The 22,681-nt window shown below is 46.1% G+C and overlaps 1 non-coding gene across 1 annotated transcript; it reads left to right on the forward strand.

The window, feature by feature from the left end:
- The first annotated feature begins 4,174 nt into the window (after positions 1 to 4,174).
- LOC141047505 (U6 spliceosomal RNA) lies at positions 4,175 to 4,281 on the forward strand. Its single transcript, XR_012219825.1, has one exon. It is a non-coding gene; the product is annotated as a U6 spliceosomal RNA (small nuclear RNA).
- The last annotated feature ends 18,400 nt before the right edge of the window (positions 4,282 to 22,681 follow it).

The raw sequence follows: 22,681 nt of genomic DNA on the forward strand, positions 1-22,681 counted from the left end.
AAGAATTTGTGTTTGCAATAATTTTCAGGAAGAAACTGAGTATTATTTGACAGAATTGCAGGGGTGTCAATACTTTTGGCCACAACTGTACACTGTGTACAGAATTATTAGGCAAATGAGTATTTTGATCACATCATCCTTTTTGCACATGTTGTCCAACTGCAAGCTGTATAAACTTGAATGCCAACTGCCAATTATGTAAATCAGGTGATTTGCATCTCTGTAATGAGGAGGGCTGTGGTCTAATGACATCAACACCCTATATAAGGTGTGCTTAATTATTAGGCAACTTCCTTTCCTTTGGCAAAATGGGTCAGAAGAAAGATTTGACGGACTCTGAAGAGTCAAAAATTGTGCGATGTCTTGCAGAGGGATGCAGCAGTCTTGAAATTGCCAAACTTTTGAAGCGTGATCACCGAACAATCAAGCGTTTCATGGCAAATAGCCAACAGGGTCGCAAGAAGCGTTTTGATAAAAAAAAGGCGCAAAATAACTGCCCATGAATTGAGGAAAATCAAGTGTCAAGCTGCCAAGATGCCATTTGCCACCAGTTTTGCCATATTTCAGAGCTGCAACGTTACTGGAGTATCAAAAAGCACAAGGTGTGCCACACTCAGGGACATGACCAAGGTAAGGAAGGCTGAAAAATGACCACCTTTGAACAAGAAACACAAGATAAAACGTCAAGACTGGGCCAAGAAATATCTTAAGACTGATTTTTCTAAGGTTTTATGGACTGATGAACTGAGAGTGACTCTTGATGGGCCAGATGGATGGGCCCGAGGCTGGATCAGTAAAGGGCAGAGAGTTCCTCTCCGACTCAGATGCCTGCAAGGTAGAGGTGGGGTACTGGTATGGGCTGGTATCATCAAAGATGAACTTGTGGGACCTTTTCGGGTTGAGGATGGAGTGAAGCTCAACTCCCAGACCTACTGGCAGTTTCTGGAAGACACCTTCTTCAAGCAGTGGTACAGGAAGAAGTCGGTATCGTTCAAGAAAAACATGATTTTCATGCAGGACAATGCTCCATCACATGCATCCAAATACTCCACAGCGTGGTTGGCCAGTAAAGGTCTAAAAGAAGAAAAAATAATGACATTGCCCCCTTGTTCACCTGATCTGAACCCCATAGAAAACCTGTGGTCCCTTATAAAATGTGAGATCTACAGGGAGGGAAAAGAGTACACCTCTCGGAACAGTGTCTGGGAGGCTGTGGTGGCTGCTGCACGCAATGTTGATCACAAACAGATGAAGCAACTGACAGAATCTATGGATGGAATGCTTTTGAGTGTCCTCTTAAAGAAAGGTGGCTATATTGGTCACTGATGTTTGTTTTTTTGTTTTTGAATGTCAGAAATGTTTATTTCTAAATTTTGTGTTGTTATATTGGTTTACCTGGTGAAAATAAACAAGTGAGATGGGTATATATTTGGCTTTTATTAAGTTGCCTAATAATTCTGCACAGTAATAGTTACCTGAAAAAACAGATATCCTCCTAAGATAGCCAAATCTAAAAAAAAAACCCACTCCAACTTCCAAAAATATTAAGCTTTGATATTTGTGAGTCTTTTGGGTTGATTGAGAACATAGTTGTTGCTCAATAATAAAAAGAATCCTCTCAAACACAACTTGCCTAATAATTCTGCAAGCAGTGTATAATTGATAAAGTTATAAAGTCTGATCCATTTTCTGATTTATTGCATAGTTCATATGTACTTCAAGATGAATTGAAAAATTCCTATGCATTCCACACTAAGGGAGTATTTTTTTTAATTTAATTTAATAATTTTGTAAACCTACAAATTGAAATACAAAATAATTATATGAGATATTTCATTACCTACGACACTGTTGAAGAATAAAAAAGACAAACCAAAAGATTATTGCATTTGTTATTACACACAAGTCTCATTAAAGGAGTGCACTATTTCATGGATGAATTATCTCAAAAACTAGAACCAATTCAGGAAAAGTAATGGGATTGTTTAATTCAGAACCATCAAGACACCCTACATCTATTCCAAATACCTTGGCACCGGAAAAAAAAATTATTATAGACCTGTGTAATTAAATAAAAAATATTTAGTTACTCTTTAAGAAGAGACTTCACAAACTAGATGTAAAAAGTACAGATTTGCAGAGCAACTCGAAAAGGATTGAGTTAGAGTCAAATTTCCTGAAATTTAATTTACGATTCAAAATTAAAATAAAAACTCCAACCATTTCACACATGTTGCACACTCAGTGAGCGGGCTAATGGCTTCCACATAATGCCCTACCATAATCTGATCACATATTATAGGAGTTCCAATTAGTGGTGATGTCACAGACAGTATAAAACATATGAGCAGGCCAAAGCACACCATTTTATGCCTATACTGTGTAGGAATAGGAGTACTCACAGGATAGGGATAGAAAAAGGACTAATTTTATTTTTATTTACTACTTCGATGCTGATGTACCAGATTAAACATGGAGAGATTGTCTCAGGCTGTGAATAGAAATCCAAGATTCATGTGATATACATTTAACTATTTTAGCAGTCTCAACACCTTACACAGTGCAACAGAATCTCAATAGTTTTCTTTCAGACAGTGACAGAAAGCAAGGGTAGTATTAAACAACTCAACTAAAAAACCTGAATCTCAAAGTTGCTTTTTTTCTAAATGAAAGTACGATCCCTGTGTTTTGAGATGCAATATACACATGTGTCTACCTACCAAAGTGAGCACTCTGTTTGAAATAATTTTTTGAGCCTGTTTCTCTGTCCAATATTAGAGGCATACACACCGGAATACAGTGACCAGTTTCTTGTGCTTGCTATTGGGAGATGAATGTACCTAGATTTCCTGGTTCCATCATATTTGATAAAGTTGCGTGGAGTTTTTTAAAACTTTTTTATGTTATTTTTTAAGGAGAAAAAAACTATGCTGAAAAAAAATGCTAAAATTTAAACTCAAGTGTTTCCCTACTAAAGTGTGCGTGTTCTAAATAATTTTTGGAGTTTGCTTCATTGCTCCCTGTAGTCTAATATTAGACGTGTATACACGGAATACACTGACCAGTTTCTTGTGCTTGCTATTGGGACATGAATGTACCTAGATTTCCTGGTTCCATCATATTTGATAAAGTTGCGTGGAGTTTTTTAAAACTTTTTTATTTTATTTTTTAAGGAGAAAAAAACTATGCTGAAAAAAAAATGCTAAAACTTAAACTCAAGTGTTTCCCTACTAAAGTGTGCGTGTTCTAAATAATTTTTGGAGTTTGCTTCATTGCTCCCTATAGTCTAATGTTAGACGTGTATACACGCCACCTGATTACAACCAATTGCATTTGCTTGCTTGTGGCAAGTGGTTCTACCTACATATTCTGGGCTCATCTGAATTTGTAAAGGCACATGGTCATTTTTATGTTTCAACTTTAATATAAGAGGTCTCTATAAATTGTCATGCTGATGTGATCTGCGCACCCTGTCTTTAGCATAGGGAGCGCAGATCGTGCGCTGGCCTTGCGCTAGAAGGATTTTAGCATGCGCTCCGCACTTTTGAAGGTGTGCCCGTGTGCGCCGAACGCAGCATGTTGCATTTTGGCGGGCTCGGTGCACCTTCAAAAGTGCGCACGCTAAAATCCTACTAGCGCACTGCCAGCACACGATCTGTGCACCCTATGCTAAAGAAAGGGTGCGCAGAATGCATGCGTCCATGTGCGTTAGTAGGCGGCGATGACCGGATGGGGCGGGCAGGGAGCCGGCAGGGGGCGGGGCTTAGCGGCGCCATGCGCTGCATGGAATAAACGCTAGTGTGAAACTAGCCTTAGTCAGTCAAAAAAGAATGCTATGGAAAAAAATCATTCCACACTTAAAATAGAAAAATTTGTGTATATGTTCGTGAAATGATAAAAGACAGGCTCCATGCATAATTATAACTTTATTGTTTGTATTTAGCAATTTAGGTGGGAATAATATAAATTACTAACACTTTGAGGCCAAGGTGATTTCTTAAAGTGTCATAATTGTAATAATATCTAATATTATATTATAAGATATAAATGTAAAATAAGACTGTGTGAACAATTCAATTACGGTATGTTAGCAGTTTTTAAGGCTATTTTCATAATTATGCAAGCTGCATTTGGTCATAATAATCCATATTAATGATGTAGCAAAAGCATCTATGTTTTGCAAGTGTAGCACATATGCTAAAATTGAAATAATACAGAGAAAGATTAGCATGACCTTTGCACAAGGATGACATGCATGTTTGTGAATGGTTCCATGTTTTTTTCTAGTCTTTTTTTCTTTTCTTTCCCATTTTACCTATTTCCCAATTTTTATCGTCATTTCAGTTATCAGGATAACCTCACACCCATTTTCATTGTTCATTCAACACTAGGTCCCCTAAATGCTAAAACTGACCTGACATTATGATTCTCCAGGTCATTATGAGTTCATAGTAACCCAATATGTCTAGGTTCTTTTTCATTTAAGTGCTGAAAAAAAATTCCAAACTTTGTTAAAAAGAAAAATTGCACAATTTTCCGATATCTGTTGCGTCTCCTTTTTTCGTGATCTCGGGTTGGATGAGGACTTATTTTTTTGCGCACTGAACTTACGTTTTTAATGTTTTACTTTTGGTGCAGATATGATCTTTTGATCGCCTGTTATTGCATTTTAATGCAATGTTGCGGTGACCAAAAAACCGCTATTCTAGCATTTTGACTTTTTTCTCGCTACACCGTTTAGCAATCAGGTTAATCCTTTTTATGGTAGATCGGGCGATTCTGAATGCGGCGATACCAAATATGTGTATGTATGATTTTTTTTATTGTTTTATTTTGAATGGGGTGAAAGGGGAGTGATTTGAACTTTCATATTATTTTTAAGAACTTTTTTTTACTTTTGGCATGCTTCTCCATGGGAGACTAGAAGCTACCATAACCCGATCAGCTCTGCTGCATAGAGGCGATGATCAGATCGCCTGTGTATAGCAGAATTACTCACTTGCTATGAGCGCTGACCACCAGGTGATGCTCACAGCAAGCCGGCATTGGCAACCATATCGGTATCCAGGAGACCTCTGGTTGTCATGCCAATGAACCGGTGACCCGTGATCACATGACGGAGGTCACCATTGGGTGATTTTCCGGCCCTATGGCCGGGAGCGCGAGTTAGATGCTGCTGTCAGCGTTTGACAGTGGCATTTAACGGGTTAATAGCCACGGGTGGATCGCGATTCCACCCGCAGCTATTCCAGGCACATGTCAGCTGTTCAAAACAGGTCATGGAAATAAAAATTTATTAGGATGTTTTTAATATTGTAGTTGAAAATTGTAATGGATGGGATATTTAAAAAAAAAAAATAGGATCTCAAGGATCATCAGCGAGAATTTTAAGTTTGGATGTCGAAATCTGAGGTTTTAATGTTTAACTATTCAACATGCTATGTCAAATAAATCATAGGGAGACACAAGGCTATAGCAAAGCGTAATTCTTCCACCGCGCAAAGAAAAAAGGTCCAGTCACAGAGTTACATGATCTAAATTCTAATCAAACATAATTTAAAGCATGTTTTATTTTGGCCTCTGGAGAAATTGTCCCCCCTTTCTCTTCTCCATGGCAACCAGTGTCTCATTTCAGAGATGTCATGCCACATTATCATCAGGCCAGCTCTCACACTCTCGCCTGACAAGTTCTCTTTTTCCCTTGCGACAACCTTTCCTGGCTTATGCTGTTTATTTTCAGTGTCAGATCGAGCACCGCAGATTGAAAGGAAAGCTGAACACTTGAATAAGAAGCATCACAACCTATTTGGTAATAAGAGATAATTTGTGAAGATATTTGCCTACATGTGTATCATCAATTTTCTGTATGATACATTCCCGGCATGTCATACCAAGTAAAAGACCAGATATAGCCTATCAGAAAATGTAACCTAGCATCCTATTATTTTCTTCATAAAATAAGTGGCTGGAGATTAGAGGTTTGTGAAAATGAATGCAATTCACGCACTGTACTATGACACAAATGAAATTCTGTAATACAGTTCCTACTGTAAAGAGAAATATGAATTTTTTATCATTGTAAAATATTTAAGAATTGGCAATAATTATATTTAAGAATGACAATATCATATATGTCACTGACTGTGAAGTGTGCGACATGTAGGTTGTAACGGTGAGAATAGTCTGCTCTGCAGCTTCTTGGAAGTGATCATTAGTCTACAGATTTTTTTGGGAGTGGTCTCATGGCTTGGAGCACACCTACTTTTGGTATTTTTTTTATTTTTCCATTTCTAAACAGTTTAAAACAATATAAACATTATTGCAACTTAGATGTAATACAAATGACACTATTCAGTGACCCCAAAAAATACACCAAACAACTTAACGTGATAGTCAACAATCTTGAAGAAGATCGAATGTAATTTGTGTAATTTTCAGTATATTTTCCTTGACTCTGTAGTTTAACTTAATTAATTGAAAAGCCAGCTTTTAGAAAAGTGGACCCCAAATAATTTCTGTAATGTAGAATAAGAAAGCCACATAGTATTCATCAATCCCCTGGTCTCTGTGCTTTGGTTGCAGTAGTGAATGGAACTGTCAAGGTGGCAACACTGCTACAGCCAAAACACTTCAACTAGAGCAGTGGCAGGTAGCCTTTGCTGGTGCGTGGAAGGATGGGCACTACCAAACTTTGTAATTTTACATTACAGGAACAGTTTCTGGTGTAATATTTTAAAAAATGGAACACTCCTTTAACCTGTAGGGAGTTGACTTTTTAAATATTTTTATGACCCTTTATTTAATTATGTATATGCTTTGAATAATTGGATACTAATTACTGTTTATTCATAATTGCAATTGGTCATTATATTTCTTGCCTGTGAGTCCCTGTTCATCTGGTTACTTCCACCTATGCAATGCTGCATTTTACCTCTATGTCTCATTTTTTGGCTTTACTAATTTGTTTTTGTTAGTGATTTGTGTCTTATATTAAATTTGTGTCCTACACCAATAAAAAAGAATTCCTTGGCTTTAATTTGTTTGAAACCACCTTAATGCTGGAATTACATGTGCAGTTTGTGTTGCCGGTTTTGGACCAAAGCCAGAAATGTATTCAACAGGAATTGGAAATATTACTTTTCACTTAACATAAAAACCTACACCAAAATCTATACCTCAAACTGTATAACAAATGGCATATGTGTTTCGATCCTAACACCAGAATATGTTGTGTCTTCATCTTTGGTGAACTTATGAAGACATCTTAACAAAACTGACACAATGGGTAAAGTTAATGAACATGCGCCTAGTGGAACAGGGACAACTCCCTACATTTTCTATTGTTAGGGTCGGCGGAACGCACCAGATATACAGTAAATAATAGGAGGTGCGTTCGCTGCCCGGGGTCCACCGTGCGGAAGATGGTAAGACCGCTGCTGGACAATGGCAGGTGCACCAGAAGGTGAAGTACTGCGCTCGGGTTAACGTCACCCGAACGCTGAGGGCGGCTCTGTTCAGACACAGAGTCACTTGGCAGAAATAAGTATAAATCCGCTGGCACTGTTAGCTTCACAGGAAGCTCAGCGGGTGGCGTTGCAGCCGCAACTGCCAATAGATGCTGCTACCGCAGCGCAGCAATAACTAAAGCCGCAGGCGTCGGTACCGGAGAACCGGGCACCGATGGATGCTAGTGTAGATGTGGAAAGCACAGTGGCGTGTAGCTTGCCACAACCTGGAGCTGACTAACCCAACACACAGTCACCAATCGTATTATCCAAGGGAAGGGGTTTCATAATAAGTCAGTCACCAGTCCATGCATCCATCACCATACACACACAGCATAATATGCTACACTAGCGCATGGCCGAGCCGCCATGCGGGCTTTTTATAGCCATGCACTTCCCTGACCTTCCAGTACCCTGGAAAGGACCAATCAGATCTGACACAGGACCTGAACATGTGACCCCTGCTCTCCAGTGAGAGGTCACCTTGCGGGCATGCCCAATAGCACGGCATGAGGACTTAGCCTCTGGAGCGGTTCCCTGCAGAGCAGGTTGCGCTGCCATTGCTGCACCAGAGGTGGCAGCAACATCCAGGCTGTCAGAGCGAGTCTGAGCAGTACGCCTGGCTCGCCATGATTGCTGATCAAGACCCGGAGCAGTCGGAGGAGAATGGGATACTGCTGGATGGCTGGCTCTGGATTCCTGCTGTGCAGAGTCAGGAATCCGATGCCTAACATTACCCCCCCTCCTAAGGCTCAAAAGCCGCGATCAGGAGCAGTGCGTGGATGTTTTCTACCGGCTCCCAGGTTCGAGTCTTGGGCCCATGAGCCTTCCAATCTACTAAATAAAATTTTTTGCCACGGACAACCCTGCGCCCTACAATGGCATTAACCTCAAACTAGTCAGATGATAAATCTGATGACCCGGCCCATGGCTCAGAAAACCGGGCCATGTGAACTGGTTTGAGGAGGGACACATGAAACACGTCCGAAATGGCTAAATGTGGAGGAAGAGCCAGGCGATAGACCACCAAGCTAATTCGCTCAAGGACCTTGAATGGTCCAATATATCACGGCGCGAACTTACGGGACTCGACCCGTAGTTTGATGTTTCAGGTGGAGAGTCACACCATGTCGCCAGGGGAGAAGCTTGGAGCGGGTCGCCGATACATGTCGGCGGACACCCTCATCCTTTCTTTAGAAGCACGGATAGCATCCTGAGTGCGATCCCAAATGTCCCGGGCCTCCACTGCCCAGTCTGCCACCCTGGAGTCAGTGGAGGACACTGGCATTGGAACAGGAACGCGTGGATGTTGACCGTAGTTTAGGAGGAAGGGCGTCTGACCAGTGGAATCAGCCACCGCATTGTTTAGGGCAAATTCAGCCCAAGGTAGCAAGGATGCCCAGTCATCCTGCCTGGCAGAGACAAAATGCCGCAGGTAGGTAACCAAGGTCTGATTGGCTCTCTCGACCAAGCCGTTCGTCTCGGGATGGTAGGAGGAGGACAGATTTAGCTCGATGCTGAGTAGGCTGCCAAGCTCCCTCCCAGAACCGAGACGCAAACTGGGGACCTCGGTCACTCACGATTTTGTCCGGCATGCCATGTAAACGGAACACGTGCTTTATGAACAAAGTGGCAAGACCACGGGCGGAAGGCAGCCGTGCGAGTGGCACCAGATGCACCATTTTGGAAAAATGGTCGGTGACCACTAGGGTGACCGGATCTCATATGGGGGGGGGAAATGTCAGAATCTTGTTCGTCTGGACCCCACAAAATGATTCCCCTTTCCAGATATTGAGATAGCCAAAATTTGAGCTCGATCAAACGACGTTAACCCGTGCCGCTCGTCGCTCAAAGTTTGAAAAAATCCAAATTGAGGTATTTTAAGATTTAGGTATTTTGCATAGTCTGTTAGACTATAAAGAATGTGACAACAACATTGCAGAAATAGCCCTGACCAAATTTTCGAACCATTTGTGGTATTTGAATGCAGAGTTGGTGGGATTATCGTTTTTTGATCCCACCATTACAGACAATGAAAAGTTGTTAATGGCTAATAAATTGCTCAGTAGCACAGATGAACCATCAGAGCACGCTAACCTACATGAGTTGATAATTTTACATAGTTATCTAATCTATTCTAGAGCTTTTGTTAAAGTAGTTTTTGAAACGTCAGAATATAATGCTCGGCATTTGCTTACAACTTGCAGGACATATTGCTTTTGTTCTTCATCTTTTGTCAGAAGGTCGTTAAAGTCGGTTACTTCCTACCTCTTTTCATTTTTCTTTCCTAACTTTTGGATTTACAGCCCGAGCGTGCTCTGATGGTTCATCTGTAGTGTTGAGCATTCCGATACCGCAAGTATCGGGTATCGGCCGATACTTGCTGTATCGGAATTCCGATACCGACTTCCGATATTTTTTCAATATCGGAATTCGGCATCGGAATCGGAAGTTCAGTTGATTGACGGCCTGACGTCATCATGATGCGCGGTGTGTGCGCATCATGATGCGCCGTCATTTCGGGCCTTCCGGGGGTCTCTGCCGGCCTGCCGGGGGGCTGTGCCGGCCTGCCGGGGGGCTGTGTGGACTGCCCGGGGTCTGTACCGGACTGCCGGGGGGCTGTGCCGGCCTGCCGGTGGTCTGTGCACCCTGTGGGGGTCTGTACCGGCCTGCCGGGGGGCTGTGCCGGCCTGCCGGGGGGCTGTGCTGATGTCCGGGGGTCTGTGCAAGCATCGTCCGATGGGACTACAAGTCCCATCGGGCGATGCCTGCTACCATGACAGTGATTGACACATTAGCCAATGATGGGACAGTAGTAGTCCCATCATCCGGCTAATGTGTTAAATGTTAAAAAAAAAAAAAAAAAAAAAAAAATACTACATACATACTACATGCATACTACATACATACTACATATATACTACATACATACTACATGCATGCTACATACATACTACATATATACTACATACATACTACATACATGCTACATACATACTGCATGCTACATACATACATACTACATACATACTACATGCATGCTACATACATACTACATATATACTACATACATGCTGCATGCTACATACATACTACATACATACTACATACATGCTACATGCATGCTACATACATACTACATATATACTACATGCATGCTACATACATACTACATGCTACATACATACTACATATATACTACATACATACTACATACATGCTACATACATACTGCATGCTACATACATGCTACATACATACTACATACATACTACATGCATGCTACATACATACTACATGCATGCTACATACATACTACATGCATGCTACATACATACCACATACATACTACATGCTACATACATACCACATATATACTACATACATACAATACATTCATACAATACATACATAGACATACAGTACATATAACATAGAGTAACATACTTACCAATACTTGTCACATTGTTCCCCGAAGCCATTGTCTATTCCGGGATAAATATTAACATAACAAACCACAAAAATACTCACCCACGATCCGAAGCAGTCCACGAGTGTGTCCCACGACGATCTTGGGTAGAGAACTGCAGCATCAGATGATGCTGCCGTTCTCTACGGGCTGCAGGAATCCAATGACGGAAGGTAGGTATCCTTCCGCACTGTATTCCTCCGCCACTTAAAAAAAAAAAAGTCCCTAGTCTCACTTTATGCCATTGCTGTGTGGGAATTTCCCACACAGCAATGGCATAAAGTGAGACTAGGGACTTTTTTTTTTTTAAGTGGCGGAGGAATACAGTGCGGAAGGATACCTACCTTCCGTCATTGGATTCCTGCAGCTCGTAGAGAACGGCAGCATCATCTGATGCTGCAGTTCTCTACCCAAGATCGTCGTGGGACACACTCGTGGACTGCTTCGGATCGTGGGTGAGTATTTTTGTGGTTTGTTATGTTAATATTTATCCCGGAAAAGACAATGGCTTCGGGGAACAATGTGACAAGTATTGGTAAGTATGTTACTCTATGTTATATGTACTGTATGTCTATGTATGTATTGTATGAATGTATTGTATGTATGTAGTATATATGTGGTATGCATGTAGTATGTATGTAGTATGTATGTAGCATGCATGTAGTATGTATGTAGCATGCATGTAGTATGTATGTAGTATGTATGTAGTATGTATGTAGTATATATGTAGTATGTAGTATGAATGTAGTATATATGTAGTATGTATGTAGCATGTAGTATGTAGCATGCATGTAGTATATATGTAGTATGTATGTAGCATGTAGTATGTAGCATGCATGTAGTATATATGTAGTATGTATGTAGCATGTAGTATGTATGTAGCATGCATGTAGTATATATGTAGTATGTATGTAGCATGTAGTATGTATGTAGCATGCATGTAGTATATATGTAGTATGTAGCATGTAGTATGTATGTAGCATGCATGTAGTATGTAGCATGTAGTATGTATGTAGCATGCATGTAGTATATATGTAGTATGTATGTAGCATGCATGTAGTATATATGTAGTATGTAGTATGTATGTAGCATGCATGTAGTATATATGTAGTATGTATGTAGTATGTATGTAGCATGCATGTAGTATATATGTAGTATGTAGCATGTAGTATGTATGTAGCATGCATGTAGTATGTAGCATGTAGTATATATGTAGTATGTATGTTGCATGTAGTATATATGTAGTATGTATGTAGCATGTATGTAGTATGTAGTATGAATGTAGCATGTATGTAGTATGCATGTTGTATGTATGTAGCATGTAATTTTTTTTTTTTTTTTTTTTTTTTTTACATTTAACACATTAGCCGGATGATGGGACTACTACTGTCCCATCATTGGCTAATGTGTCAATCACTGTCATGGTAGCAGGCATCGCCCGATGGGACTTGTAGTCCCATCGGACGATGCCTGCACAGACCCCCGGAGCCTGCACAGACCACCGGCAGGCCGGCACAGCCCCCCGGCAGGCCGGCACAGCCCCCCGGAGCCTGCACAGCCCCCCGGCAGGCCGGCACAGCCCCCCGGCAGGCCGGCACAGCCCCCCGGAGCCTGCACAGACCACCGGCAGGCCGGCACAGCCCCCCGGAGCCTGCACAGACCCCCTGGCAGGCCGGCACAGCCCCCCGAAAGGCCCGTACAGACCCCAGAGAGGCTGTACAAGGGCAGGAAAGGGTTTTTCTTATTCCGATACCGGAAGTCCCATAGACTTGAATGGGACTTCCGGTATCGGAATCGGCGATACCGATACTTTTTTTAAAGATCGGCCGATACCATCCGATACGATACTTTGAAGTATCGGACGGTATCGCTCAACTCTATTCATCTGTGCTACTGAGCAATTTATTAGCCATTAACAACTTTTCATTGTCTGTAATGGTGGGATCAAAAAACGATAATCCCACCAACTCTGCATTCAAGTACCACAAATGGTTCGAAAATTTGGTCAGGGCTATTTCTGCAATGTTGTTGTCACATTCTTTATAGTCTAACAGACTATGCAAAATACCTAAATCTTAAAATACCTCAATTTGGATTTTTTCAAACTTTGAGCGACAAGCGGCACTGGTTAACGTCGCTTGATCGAGCTCAAATTTTGGCTATCTCAATATCTGGAAAGGGGAATCGTTTTGTGGGGTCCAGACGGACAAAATTCCGACATCGAATTTTTGCAGTCACCCTAGTGACCACCCAGATGACCATACTGCCACCAGACTTGGGCAGGCCAACTATGAAATCCATGCCAACCATCTCCCACGGTCTATCCGCCACTGGCAGGGGATATAACAGCCCCGCTGGCCTCTGTCTAGAGGGTCTGTTCCGAGCACACGAAATGCATGCTTGCACGTATTCCTTAACGTCTCGAGCCATATGTGGCCACCAATACGACCTAGCCAGGAGTTCGGTGGTCTGTTTATTGCCAAAATGACCACCTACCCTGGAGGCGTCTGCTCAGGCGAGGACCTCCGGCCATAGCTGAGGAGGAACCAAGGTCTTGCCCAGTGGCACTGACTCGAGTGAAACTGGAGCCACGGTTGTAAAACTCTCCGACGGGAGAATAAGCCGAGGCTCAACCTCTCCCTCTTCCGCCGAAATCACCAAGCGTGAAAGAGCATCCGCACGGACGTTCTTCTCTCCGGAGAGATAATGCAGGGTGAAGCGGAAGCGGGAAAAGAAAAGCGACCACCTAGCCTGACGGGAGTTCAGGCGCTGGGCCGTTTGCAAGTAGACCAGATTCTTATGGTCCGTGTATACCTGGAAGGGAAACCGAGCCCCCTCCAGGAGATGTCTCCACTCAGAAAAGACCAACTTCATGGCCAGCAGCTAGACTGTCACCGATGGAGTAATTCTTCTCCGCCGGTGAGAAGGTCTTTGAGAAAAAGAAGCAAGGATGCTTCCGACCTTGAGCATCCTTCTGGAAGAGGACTGCTCCTGCACCGACGGAAGAGGCATCTACCTCCAAAATAAATGGCTTGTTCACATCGGGACGACGTAAGATGGGAGCGCCAGCAAAGTGGGATTTGATAGACAAGAAAGCCTTGGAGACCTGTTCTGACCAAGCATTAGGGTTAGCTCCTTTCTTGGTGAGAGCAACCAAAGGAGCCACCAATGTGGAGAAGTGCGGTATAAACTGGCGGTAATAATTTACGAACCCTAAGAAGCGCTGCACCGCTTTGAGTGAATGGGGTTCTTGCCAGTCCATCACCGCTTGAAGTTTGGCCAGATCCATAGCCAATCCCTGGGCCGAGATGATATAGCCCAGGAACGGCAAGGACTCCTGCTCAAACTGACACTTCTCCAGCTTGGCGTATAGAGAGTTCGCCCATAAACGGTCAAAGACCCTGCATACTGTGACGTATACTGACCATGGGTAGGTTACGTCCAAGAGTGGACCCTCTGGATCGCGGCACTGGAGCTCCCAGGGGCGAGCGCGCCATGCCGACCCCTATACCGGGGGCGTTAGGGGCAGGCCCTCAGAAGACAGATGCCGCGACTGCTAGACCCAAGAGGGGCGGCTCAAAAGACTGAGTGAGGGGTGCAGGACTGAGCACGGAATGAAGAAGGGGGTAGGAAGCACAGAGTGGGAGAAGGACGGAAACACGGAGTATAGGACTGGGCACTGGAGTACAGAACGGAGACACGGAGTACAGGACTGGGCACTGGAGTACAGGACGGAGACACGGAGTACAGGACTGGGCACTGGAGTGCAGGAAGGAGACCCGGAGTACTGGACTGGGCACTGGAGTACAGGACGGAGACACGGAGAACAGGACTGGGCACTGGAGTACAGGATGGAGACACGGGGTACAGGACTGGGCACTGGAGTACAGGATGGAGACACGGAGTACAGGACAGAGACAGAGAGCGAGAAGGGGAAACCCCTAAACACTAGGCCAGGATACGGTAGGAAAGGGACACGATAATCAGGCGTCTCCACCATGTTGGAGACGCCTGATATACCTGGTGCTGCCGGCTAATTGGGCGCCTAGGCTTCTGGGCGGGCACTCCAGGGTTAAGAGACCTGGAAAGCGCGCGCCCGCGGCCTAAGGCATGCACAGGAAGCAGGCATGCACCGGACAGAGGAAAAGGAGGAGGCGGGCACAGAGCGTGAAGGCAAGCGCCGGTGAGTATAGGTGGCGGCAGGCCCCGCTGCTGCTGGGGCGGCGGTGGCTACCGCCGCTGACGTGACAGTACCCCCCTTTACGTCTCCCTTTCCTGATTTTAGATAAAAATCTCCTTAATAGAAGAGGAAACAAGGGCGGGGGCGCAGACATAGGGCTTCACCTGGTATAAATCAATTAAAATATAAAAGTACTCTGGAGTACTCACCTTTTATGGGTTGTGTTCAGACACAACCACTCTCAACGTTTGTTGCAGTCATATAGCTGCTGCAGAGCTCGTGCAGGTGGACAGCGTCAACTAGGTATCATAAGTTGAGGATCCAAGAAAAGCACTTCTCAGCATCCGCGCTGCTTTAGTGATAAGAATTCTTCAGAAATCCATATAAATCTTTCAAGTTCTTTATTATATGTACTACAGAAACTACGCGTTTCGAGGTGACAAACCGCACCTCTTCTTCAGGTTACAGTACAGAATTGTCTCTTAATCTGGATACTGGATCTTTCAAGTGCCTCTCTGGTCTCCTTCCAGACTTGAGAAAATTCGGTAGCGAGGGCATCTGCTGCAGGAACACCAGAGGGCGTAGAGAGAGGTAGTGGAACACCAGGGTTCTGGCCAGAAACCACAAACAACGGCGTTTTAGTGGTGGACTCATTAGGATGATTGCTGTGGGCGAACTTGGCCCACGGAAGAAGAGACACCCAGTTGTCTTGATGGGCGTTAGAGAAGTGACGCAGGTAGGCTGTTAATACCTGATTGATCCGTTCCACTTGCCCATTGGACTGAGGGTGATAAGCGGAGGAGAAGTCCAGAGATATACCCATGAGCTTGCTGAGTGCCCTCCAGAAACGAGAGGTAAATTGGACCCCTCGGTCGGAGACAATTCATTGAGGAAGCCCGTGAAGCCTAAAGATCTGGTGTATGAAGACCTTGGCTAGCTCAGAGGCCGTAGGCAACCCGGGCAGCGGCATGAAATGGGCCATCTTGGAGAAGCGATCGACCACTACTAAGATGGTAGTGCACCCGGAGGAGCATGGTAGATCGGTGATAAAATCCATACCAATCTGTCGCCAAGGGACTTCCGGAAGAGGCAGAGGGTGGAGCAGACCAGAGGGCAGACTTCTTGGTACCTTGTTCAGAGCACAGGTCTTGCAGGAGGCTATATAATCGGTCACATCTTGGCGAAGGAAAGGCCACCAGTAGTAGCGCGAAAGGAGGCTAAGGGTTTTCTTGACCCCAACGTGACCCGCAACCTTGGAGGAATGCCCCCAATCCAGGACCTCCGACCTCTTATTCTGCGGGACGAAGGTTTTGCCTGGCGGAATGGGAGAGAGCGTCATGGGCGCCACGGTGATAACTTTGGCAGGCTCAATGATGTGAGACGAACCCTCCTTGACTTCAGGTGACTGTAGGGATCTGGACAGAGCGTCTGCCTTGATGTTTCTGTCCCCAGGCCGAAAATGAAGTTTGAAGTCAAACTGGGAGAAATATAGCGACCACCTGGCTTGCCTGGAGTTGAGCCTTTGCGCGGACTGAAGATATGCCAAATTCTTGTGGTCCGCGAAGATTACGAAGTGATGAACTGCCCCTTCTAAAAGATACCGCCACTCCTCCAGAGCCATCTTAATGGCCAGTAATTCCCGGTCTCCAATTGCATAATTGCATTCTGCGGGAGGGAATGATTTAGAGAAGTACCCACAAGGTACCACTTGACTCGAAGTTGTCCGCTGAGAAAGGACCGCTCCCGCACCAGTAGAAGAGACATCCACCTCTAGGATGAAGGGCCTGTTGACTAACGGCCGATGTAAAATCGGAGCGGAAGCAAAGGACTGTTTCAAGGCGAGAAAGGCCTCTTCAGCCTCAGGAGTCCAGGCATTTGGTTTAGTCCCTTTTCGGGTCAACGCAGAGATGGGCTTAGTCACCGAAGAGAAGAAGGAAACGAACTGTCGGTAGTAATTCGTGAAACCCAGGAACCGTTGGATGGCTTTTCCTCCAACCGGACGTGGCCATTTGAGCACAGCAGACAACTTTTCGGGATCCATCTTTACTCCGGAGTCCGTGATGATATACCCTAGGAAGGGCAATGAGGTTTGCTCGAACAGACATTTTTCTAGTTTAGCGTAGTCTTTTCTCTCGTAGACGTTGCAGAACCAGCCGAACACTCCTTCTGTGAGTGGATAGGTCAGGGGAAAAGATGAGGATGTCATCTAGGTATACGACGACACATGAGTAGAGTAGGTCTCGAAAGATCTCGTTAGCGAACTCCTGAAAAACCGCCGGAGCATTACAGAGACCAAAAGGCATAACCAAATACTCGTAATGGCCATCCCCAGTATTGAAGGCCGTCTTCCACTCATCCCCGGCGCGGATCCGGTTCAAGTTATAAGCTCCCCGCAGATCCAATTTGGTAAAGATCCGGGCCCCTCTCAAGCGGTCAAAGAGTTCTGGGATCAGCGGAAGGGGATACCTATTTTTGACCGTGATGCTGTTCAGGCCTCAGTAGTCAATACATGGTCGAAGGGACCCGCCTTTCTTCCAAACAAAAAAGAATCCTGCCCCAGCAGGAGAGGATGACTTCCGAATAAAACCCCGAGCCAAGTTCTCCTGGACATATTCGGATATGGCGCAGTTTCTGCCGGAGAGAAAGGATAAATTCTTCCCCTGGGAGGAGTCGCTCCTGGAAGAAGCTCAATTGGGCAGTCGTAGGTACGATGCGGCGGTAGAGTTTCAGCCTCCTTCTTACTGAAGACGTCGGCGTACAAGTGGTAAGCCATAGGAAGCTCAGGAAGATCAATAAGAGCTTGCTGCGGACTTGGGCGAGATACAGGCAACAGGCAGTGTTCATGGCAAAAGTGTCCCCAGCGGAGGATCCCCCCGGAACGTCAATCTAGAACGGGCTCATGTAGACGAAGCCAGGGTAAGCCGAGGAGTATGGCGTGGGACAAACTGGGCAAAACATAAAAGGCGATTTTTTTCTTGGTGAAGAGCTCCAACTTGTATCCCCAACTCGACAGTGACCATGGTGATAGGTTCAGGTAGTGGTTTGCCATCCACGGAGGCGATAGAGCGTGGACTCTCTAACGTAACAACCGGAATTCGGAGCTGGTCCACTTCTTTGAGCTGGATGAAGTTACCAGCCGCACCCGAGTCCACATACGCCTCCACAGAACTGCGCTCCCAACCTAAAACAATTAGAGCCGAAATAGTAAGGGGCAGAGAGGAATCGGTGTCACCTAGGAAGGCTTCTCTTACCTGGCCTAGGCGGAGGCGTTTCCCGGCCGCACTGGGCAAGTACGCACAAAATGATTAGCCCCACCACAATAAAGGCATAGGCCCTGTGTCCTTCTCTCCCTGCGTTCTTGCTCGGACAACCTAACTCTGTCTACTTGCATAGGTTCAGGGGTGGAATTAATAGAGGACGCCGGGAAGCGGGGGATGGGCGCTTGGTATAGACTAAAAGATCTCTTCTCCCTAACTGACTCCTGGGTGCATTCCTGAAACCGTAAATCTACGGGTAGCTAGAGATGTGAGATCTTCCAGGGTGGTGGGAGTGTCTCGGCCGGTAAGCTCGTCCTTTATTTTACCAGAGAGGCCCCTCCAAAACGCCCCAACCAAAGCCTCATTATTCCACCCCAGTTCAGAGGACAGTGTCCGGAAGCGGATAGCATACTGTCCCACGGTGAGGGAACCCTGGCGAAGATTGAAAAAAGCCTCAGTGGTAGAGGCCACACGGCCCGGCTCATCAAATACCCTGCGGAAAGTATCCAAGAAGTTATGGATACTTGATACCACCGGGTCATCTCTCTCCCACAAGGGATTCACCCACGCTAAGGCCTCCCCCTCAAGATGGGACACAATGAAAGCTACCTTGGCCCGATCAAAGGGGTATTGCTGAGGCAGGAGCTCAAAGTGCAAGCGACACTGGTTTAAAAACCCCCGACACAACTTGGGGTCGCCACTAAACCTGGGGGGTTTCCCTAGGCGTGGTGGCGGATGGGATTGGGGGTCCCGAGGTAGGGCTGAGGCGGCCGCAGAGGACTGTAGGGATTGGAGTCGGTTGTCCACGGACACCATGTAGCTCAGAATATGAGACTGGGCGTCCCGCTGCTACGCGAGTTCCTGCTGGAGTCCCGCTAGTAACGGGGCGTTCCCCGGATCGGTAATTTGCAGGGTGGAAAGGCGGGTGTCCATGGACTTCATAAAGGACATTATCCTAGTTTGATTTTCACGCAAGAAGAGCAATTCTTTCTGGGTGGCTGCCGAGGCGCTAGCAGGGTCCATGGCCTGATTATACTGTGACGTATACTGACCACGGGTAGGTTATGTCCGAGAGTGGACCCTCTGGATCGCGGCACTGGAGCTCCCAGTGGCGAGCGCACCAGGTGGTGCCGACCCCTATACAGGGGCCATTAGGGGCAGGCCCTCGGAAGACAGATGCCACGACTGCTAGACCCAAGAGGGGCGGCTCAAAAGACTGAGTGAGGGGTGCAGGACTGAGCACGGAATGAAGAAGGGGGTAGGATGTACAGAGTGGGAGCTGGACGGAAACACAGAGTATAGGACTGGGCACTGGAGTACAGAACGGAGACATGGAGTACAGGGCTGGGCACTGGAGTACAGGATGGAGACACGGAGTACAGGACTGGGCACTGGAGTGCAGGATGGAGACCCGGAGTACAGGACTGGGCACTGCAGTACAGAACGGAGACCCGGAGTACTGGACTGGGCACTGGAGTACAGGACGGAGACACAGAGGACAGGACTGGGCACTGGAGTACAGGACAGAGACACGGAGTACAGGACTGTGCACTGGAGTACAGGACGGAGACATGGAGTACAGGACAGAGACAGAGAGTGAGAAGGGGAAACCCCTAAACACTGAGACAGGATACCGTAGGAAAGGCACATGATAATCAGGCGTCTCCACCATGTTGGAGACGCCTGATATACCTGGTGCTGCCGGCTGATTGGGCGCCTAGTCTTCTGGGCGGGCGCTCAAGGGTTAAGAGACCTGGAAAGCGCGCGCCTGCGGCCTAAGGCGCACGCAGGAAGCAGGCATGCACCGGACAGAGGAAAAGGTGGAGGCGGGCACAGAGCGAGAAGGCGAGCGCTGGTGAGTATAGGCGGCAGCAGGCCCCGCTTCTGCATACGACACATACGTCTCTCCGGTGAGTGGTCAAATCTGGCGAGAAGATGAGTATATCATCCAGATAGACCACCACCGAAGTAGACAGCATATCGCTGAAGATGTCGTTGACGAAGTCTTGGAAGACAGCTGGCGCATTACATAGGCCAAAGGGCATGACCAGATATTCATACTGGCCATCCCTGGTGTTAAAGGCTGTCTTCCACTTGTCTCCCTCGCGAATGCGGATCAGGTTGTATGCCCCCCGTAGATCTAGTTTTGTAAAGATCCGGGCCTCTCGCAACCTGTCAAACAGTTCAGAGATCAACGGAAGAGGGTACTTTTTCTTCACTGTTATGGCATTGAGACCTCTGTAATCAATGCAGGGACGTAACTTTCCGCTCTTTTTCTGAACGAAAAAGAACCATGCACCAGCCGGCGACACCGACTTCCTGATGAAACCTCTAGCCAGGTTCTCCCGGATGTATTGTGACATAGCTTCTGTCTCAGGGAGTGATAATGGATACACACAGCCTCTAGGAGGTTCTGTGCCTGGCATGAGATCTATCGGGCAATCATATGGGCCGTGTGGCGGAAGCGTCTCTGCAGATTTTTTGGAGAAGACGTCCGCGTACTGATGGTAGGGTTTAGGAAGTGCAGATAGATCCGCAGGCACTTCAGTGGAAGCTACCTGAAGACTGCCCTTCAGACACTTTCCCTCACAATTTTTGCTCCAGGCCAGTATTTTCCCTGATGCCCACTCAATATGAGGAGAGTGGCAACGGAGCCAGGGAAGACCAAGTAGCACCTGGTCAATACCGTCTGGCAAAATAAGCAGGGATAAGATCTCTCGATGGGACGGAGAGATAGAAAGCCTGAGTGGGACTGTCTGATGGGTCACCTGGGTAGGCAAATGCGCCCCATTAACCACCATGATGGTCAGTGGTTGAGGCAGCAACACCTGAGGGATAGCGTATTACTGGGCGAAGGTTGAGGACATAAAATTCCCTTCGGCCCCAGAATCCACGATAACCTCCGCCTCCCAGGTGAGGGGACCACTGTCTAAGGTACTCCAGAATACCGGTTTGGGTGAGAAGGGTTTCATGCTGGACTGACCACCTCCTATGACCACAGGACGTGGGCATTTTTTCGCCCGCAAAGGACACGTACTGGCCGAGTGTCCAAGTTGTCGACACTGGTAGCAACGTACATAACTACGCACCGGTGGTGGCTTGGAGTCGGTGCAGGACACCTCCATAGGTTTGGAGGGTACGTGCTCCTGTGCGGGGTATCTCAGCGGCTCGGTGAAGGTGGGAGCCAAATTAACCCTTCGTCTGGATTGTGCACGTTCCAGCCTGCGCTCCGTAAGTGTCGTGCGTGATCCGTGGTCCCAAAAAGACCTGCTTCAGGGCCGCGAGGAACTGGGCAGCACCCTGAACCAGCGGACCATCACGTTCCCTCAAAGGTGTAGCCCACTGTAATGCCCGGCCAGACAATAGTGACACAATAAAGCCCACCTTAGCCCGCTCTGTAGGGAACCGTGCATGTTATGGATGAGTCACCAAAGGAGGAAAAAATGAAAATAATAGCTAAGTCCAGAAAACCAGAGAAGTTGGCAGCTATTGGATTGCAGACCCCTGAACCTATCCACAACAACTAGCAGTAGCAGTGGGGGGTTCCTACAGTGCCCTAGACCCCTCGATCACAGCCAGAGAACTAAATTAGCCTAAAGACAGAAAGGGGAAATCTAAACTGCCCCAGAGCAGACCCCAAAGCAATAGGCAGCCCCCAACATATAATGACTGTGAAGCAAGATGAAAAACACTAACACAGATAGAAAGATAGGTTGAGCAAATGATGGGGCCCAAGCTAACTAAATAGGACAGGATAGAAAAGCTGCTGTCTGCAATCCGCAAAAACCCTATCCAAAAATGTACCAACAGACTGATAAGAGAAACTGGCCCTGAAGTCACTAGGCTTCAAAAGACTATATCAGCACTCAGGTATATTCTGAGGACAAAGCCAGAGATCAACAGATCAGATACAAAAATGGAATTCAGCTCACTCCCGGCCGGGGATGGCTGAACTCCAAAAAAACAAGGAAAACAAAACCAGAACTAAAGAGTACAAAAGGCAGAGCAAAACTTAGCTTTGAGAAGCAGAAATCAGACTGGTCTCCAAGAATCCAGCAGGAAAATCACCGGCAAGGCAGCAGGGTGTCGGCTGCCTTATAGCCAGTCATCAGTTCCTGTGACCCAGTCATCATCTACCTGCTCAGCTGTTTGGTAATCAGCCTCACTACCTTCCTTCGCTAGAAGAGGGAGTTCATCAGACCTCACTGGTGAAGGGAAAAATGAACTCACAACACGTGCAGCTAGTAGCTCGAGCTGAATTGAGCACTGG

The sequence above is a fragment of the Dendrobates tinctorius genome, unplaced genomic scaffold (genome assembly GCF_039654945.1).
Source record: "Dendrobates tinctorius isolate UK_male_01 unplaced genomic scaffold, ASM3965494v1 ptg000127l, whole genome shotgun sequence".
Lineage (NCBI taxonomy): Eukaryota > Metazoa > Chordata > Amphibia > Anura > Dendrobatidae > Dendrobates > Dendrobates tinctorius.